This window comes from Xenopus laevis, chromosome 6S, assembly GCF_017654675.1.
Source record: "Xenopus laevis strain J_2021 chromosome 6S, Xenopus_laevis_v10.1, whole genome shotgun sequence".
Taxonomy (NCBI): domain Eukaryota; kingdom Metazoa; phylum Chordata; class Amphibia; order Anura; family Pipidae; genus Xenopus; species Xenopus laevis.
The window spans coordinates 34,166,037-34,172,036 of NC_054382.1; positions in this window are offsets into that span (position 1 = coordinate 34,166,037).

Here is a 6,000-nt window from a genome sequence, read left to right on the forward strand (position 1 = left end):
TAAAGTCCCACTTCCGACCCAAGGAAAACCAGTCATTTGTTTACAGCATGAAGAACTTCTTTAGAACATTGGCACTTGGAAAGAGATTCTATACTTTTTGCCCACCACATTTTAAGTAGAACAAACATTGGAAGAACATACCTGAAGTCCCATATGAGAGAACCTGCGTTTCTTAGATGATTCTTGCTTGAAAATGTGGCAGTGTGTGTTTTCATGTGAGAATAACCTGACAGTTGTTAGTAACTCTGGTTGAAACTGCTGCATTGTCATATTTTTATTTTACATTATATCATGTTATTAATGAGCCAAATGCTAATTCCCAAAACAAATTTTAGAATTTGTATCTAGGCCTGTAGGGCCTAGATATAGATTCCTGCCTTTTTTCCATTTTGGGGTCAGGAAGGAATTTTATCCCTGTCAGGCAAATTGGAGAGGCTTCAAATGTTTTTTTTTTTTTGCCTTCCTCTGGATCAACTAGCAGTTAGGCTGGTTAAAATAGAGTAAAAAGGTTGAACTTGATGGACGTGTGCCTTTTTTTAAATCTAACTTACTATGTTACTAAGTATGTCTAGGCAGGAAAGTAGGTAGGCTGTATATCTTTGTACCTGAGTGTATGTGTGAATAAGGATTACAGGAAAAATATGAAAGATAAATAAAATATACAGTAGAGCAATCACCAACAACATAACACATTTACATAACCTTACTTAAAGGAACAGTAAAAACAAAAAGTGTCATGAAAATATCATGAAGTGTTACTCTGCACTGGTAAAACGTATCTGTTTGCTTCAGAACAGTGCCGGGTCATGCTGGGCAGGCGCCCTAGGCAGACCCAGCAGTTGCGGCGCCTGCGAGAATTCGCGTGCGCATGCGCGAATTTGTCCTCACATTCGCGATTTTGCGCTTGCATGCGCAAATTGAAGTTTGCGTGAATGCGCAGAAGCGCAAAGAAGCAAGAAAAAATGCAGAGTCGCCAGAGAAGGTAAGCGGACTTGGGGTAGGCGACAGAGGAGGTACGTGCCTGGTGCCCTCCCAGCTGTGTGCCCTAGGCACGTGCCTACTCTGCCTACCCCTAGTTCCGGCCCTGCTTCAGAAACACTACTATAGGTCATATAAACAAGCTGCTGAGTAGCAATGGCAGAAACTGAAAAAAGGCTATATGACATAGGATAAATAGTGGATAACAGATACCACCATTATGTTCTACAGAGCTTATCTGCTATCTGCTGTGTAACTTTGAATAGCTGCTCCCATGGCTACACAGCAGCTTATTTATATAAACAATAGTAGTGTTTCTGAAGAAAACACACCAGTTTTACCAGTGCAGGGCAATACTGTTTATTACTTTAAAACAATTTAATTTTTTGATGTTACTGTTCCTTTTATCACCATGGTCTTCAAACCAACATGATCTCTGTATATCTCTGTTGTATGAGGTTGTTAGAATATCTTGCTCCAGATTTTTTGGTCTCATTTCAGCAGCCTCTTCTGAAACAGTCTCTCAATAACCCCTCTGTGTCATCAGTGAGGAAGGGTGCAACAGCTTTGCTTTTTTTCCAAGGGTCTTGTAATATTCTGTGGCACAGAGGCTACAGTGACTTATGCAAAATGGAAGCACGTACACTGATCAGACAAGGTTTTAATTGAGGCTTGAATGAGGGACGAACTCTTAGCTGCTTCCATGAGTATCTCTGGTGAGTCTGCTCAGTAAACAGAGACTGACAATTCTGAGTGCAAACCCAAAAGATCTGAAGCACTATTGGGATATTCTGGTGAAAATATTACATTACTGTAATTAGTAGAATGTGTGAAACTGCCAAGGGATTACCTTTTACAAAAGAAATATCCATCTCAGGTAGATTATTTAAAGATACTTTTATCCTATAGTGCATAGAGAGCCATGCACCAGATCCAGTTTTCAACATAGCGAAAAGCTGAGATCTGTTGATTTTCTATAGCTACCCTAGTTCAAAAATTAAAACTGAATTTGTAGTGTATAGGATCTCAGCAAGATGGCCAGTTTCAGAGGGATACATGACTACCTGTTCCTTGTGATATATATATAGCTAAGATCATCAACTTATTTCACCTTTCACTCACTGGTAGACACCCGAAATTCCCACTGATTGACACTTCACCCCTCCCTAACAAATTCAGGGCAATATTACACATTGCGTACCACACATTGGTTGCTACCTGTATAAACAAGGCCCAAGCCTTTACTACCTCCACATTTGGTTAGAGGAAAGAAAGCAACTCTGTTTTGTAAATGTAATCATGTATTTATCCATCAAAAGGGACAAAACCCACACTATCAATATGCTTTGTCATATGATATATAATTCACTTAAATCTGCATAGAAATCATTAGTTGTAAAGATGGATTGATGCACTTTAGTGAGACTTTTAGGTAGGCTGTTAAAAATAAAACAAAAAAATAAGGTCAACCGTTTTGACTCAATCTTTCTATATGTATTGCAATAATAACTAGGTCACAGGGTTTTTAGCATTATTTACTTCAAGTAAAGCATGTATCTGTTACCCCTGAAATATATAGCTCTCCAGCAGCTGAGCACTGAGACAACACTGAGCCACTATCATTTCACTGGAAAAGCTACATTCATTCTCTTTTAAAAAGGTGTTAACTAGCAATGGGATTCTCTAGAGCAGACATATTGCATATCTGACAGCTATGTCTAATGAACCATCTGCCAAATAAGATGAAATGTAATGTAGGAAAGTGTTTGAGATTAAACTATGCTGATGAGCATGCAACTACTAAGTGGAAATCAGTGAAAATTAGTTCAACAAATGCAAAGCTGTGTTTTATTTTACAACGAAGACGTGTGTTTTATATACCCAGTTATGCTTCTCGTTGTGCATTATACAGTGTCCTGTAACAATTGAGTTTTTAAACCTTTGCATGCTGCACTTGTCTCCTTTAAACTATGACTTTCTATGTAATCAAATGTTCATCATAATTTCAAGAGCTGACCAGATAGGTAAGGGGGCATTTACAAAGCTATAGACACAAGTGCTAGGGTATTAAGGGGTGTAAAGTCATAACCCTTTATGCTCATCTTGCTCTTCATTAAAAGTGTGGTGTGAGGTGCAGAGTGCATTACTGCAAGCAGCTCTGTCCTTCATCTCCCAGCTTGGCACTCATGTATACAGCACTGCCGCAAACCATCAACACCATAGTCATAGATAAAAGTCTGGTCAGTTTTGCAGTGCAACTAAGTGCAGGCCCTTTTGTGCCAATTATTTTGTGGCTTCCCTGAACTTTGTTAATGAGTTCAGTAGAGTTTATACCACAGACAATTTGGTGTTTTTCATGTTGGGGTCCATAGATTCTATGTTTGGTGGTAGTTAAATACAGGGCAACATACAGTATAGGGACTGATTTTACTAGAAGTCAAACACTTTTACTACTGTCTCAAGTTTTTAAAGGAGCAGTAATTTGGATCTTCATACCTTAAGTCTACTAGAAAATCATGTAAACATTACATAAGGATTTAATGATTAATTATATCTTAGTTTGTTTAAGTACAAGGTACTGAGAAAAAGGAAATTATTTAAAAAAAATTAGATTATTTGAATAAAGTGGAGTCTATGGGAGGTAGCCTTTCGTAATTCGGAGATTTCTGAATAATGGGTTTCTGGATCCCATACCTGTATCATGCAACATAAGGATAAAACCAGAATAATCAATGCCTAATTTTAAAATACTATACTGGGGATTTGTTTTTAGTTTTGGGCCATTTTTTTATACTTTATTTAAAAAAAGTGTATTCTTACCTGATGTTTTTGTGCTGGAATCAGACTATTTTAAAATCCTGCAGGTCTGTTGTCATTAATACACTTCAGCTCTTAGATTGCAATTGTTATGTATATTTTGCAGTCAATTAAGATCTATCCATCATATAATTGTAGACTTTATTTGTCGATCTTATTTAATGTCAAAAAAAAAAAAAAAGAAACATTTGAAGGTAAAAGCTCAGTGTAAACTGCTCTTAGCAAGTGCCTTTATTAAACGACATTGTTACTAGTTCATATATTTATCATTTGCTATGATGCTGTTAATGGCCCACAAGTAGTTTGATGATCTAGGGTTCCTTGACAAAGTGAGAGCATTACTGTAATGGTGAGAATATTTGAGTCCCCCAATGAGTAACACATATTGATGCTCGTGTCTTATTTAATCATTGTCAGGGGTAAGGCCCGTTCTGTTACCATCAGTAATACAGCATTTCAAGGTGATAAATCCAATCTGCAGAATAATATTCCGTTGGCATTTCTATAATATTAATTAGATCACCTTGTCAAGCAATGTGGAATTTCCCCAACATTCATTAGAAATTCTCCACTGATGCCTCCTGCATATTTTTCCTTCTTATATATGACAGCTGAGGTCAAGGCGGAGACATCAACCCCTTAAAAATTCTGAAAGTCTAGGTCACTGGACTCCATAACAAATGCAGAGTGGGCGGACTTTTGCTTGAAGATATCTTATTAAATTGGACAAAGGCTGTCTCAGTCCCAACAATGTCTCAGAATGCCCTCTGCTTGGATGCCAAATGCCCAAGTGTGACGGCAAGCCATTTGCATTGCCCTGCAGTCATTTTATATGCAGAAGTAATGAAGTTGTCAGCAGAGCCCACAGTGTGGCAGAGTCTGATATTCAAATAAGTCCATGGCTTCTGTTGCTTCTCTTTCTGCCCCCCCTTCCTTCCTTTCACACATCAAATGATGATTTCTGAGAACTATTTTCAGGTCTGTTGATGAGTACATTTAAAAGCAATTGGCTTTAGAGAGAGACATTCAGTAAGGAAATGTGACTGAAAGTGTCACAGCCTGGGATGCACTCCATACACTGTAGGCACCTTCAGCTTCGACCTGCAGAAACAATTATGGAGAAAAGAAAAGGAAAAGAATTATTCTCTCATTGATTTTTTTCCCCTCTTCTTACCAGTCAAAGACTAGTGGTTACTTAAAATGTCTCTTTATACTTCTTCTCTGTTTCCCAAGCAGAGGGGAAATAAGGCTTGAAGGAGCCAATGGGTCAGCTTTAAATAGAGATCAATAGCTCCATTTTAGAAAATGCTTTCTGCAATATCATAACAACTGTGTAAAATCCATGGGGCTTATTTTAGAAAAAGCCATAATTTAATATTTTCTCTTATGGCTAAATTTGTATATTTGCTGCTATAAAAATGGTTCCTGCCCTTAAGTCTTTTATATGATATGCTAATTGCCCTGTACAACACCCTGATCCACCTATTGCAACTGGCACCCATGTACTTAGCTGACAGTTTGCGCAAGGCTACTAAAGATAGTAAAGATAGCCAGAAAGTTAAACACATAAACTTTATGAAAATTAGGATTTACACTTCTCCTTCTTTATATAATGACTATAAGAAGTAACTGGGATTTTTATTTATGTGATAAAATGATAAATTTGAATGCTATATATAACCATAAAGCTGTATAAGCATACAACTTACTCTGATGGTAAGGAATTTGCCCAGTGACAGAAGAGACATTAGACATGGTATCTACTGGAGACAACTGTATGAAGAAGCACTTATGGACACATTTAATTATAAGTCACCTATGGAAGTTATGTGATGCGGCCTCCTGCATCATTTGCAATTTTATATTGGAAGCTAACATTGGCGCTACCTGCTCTGAAGCATATCAAGCCATGCTTAGTTCATTGCTTTCAAACCATTGCCTCTAGCATGCACAGATTAGCAGAGTACCCAAACTGATCATTTCATCTGCTGGACAGAACTATACGCACTGATCTGGGTGTGCTGCCCAAGGCATCAATTTGCATGCAAGCCAAATAAAGGCAGCTGTAGGAGTTCACAGCTGGTAAGCCTAAAGGCTATCTGGAAGCACAGAATTCTATTTTCTGAAAGCTGATTTTAAACAGCCATAGTCCATAACTTCACTGGTGTAGATCTGCATATCACAGCAGGTGCAGTTTAAGTGGTC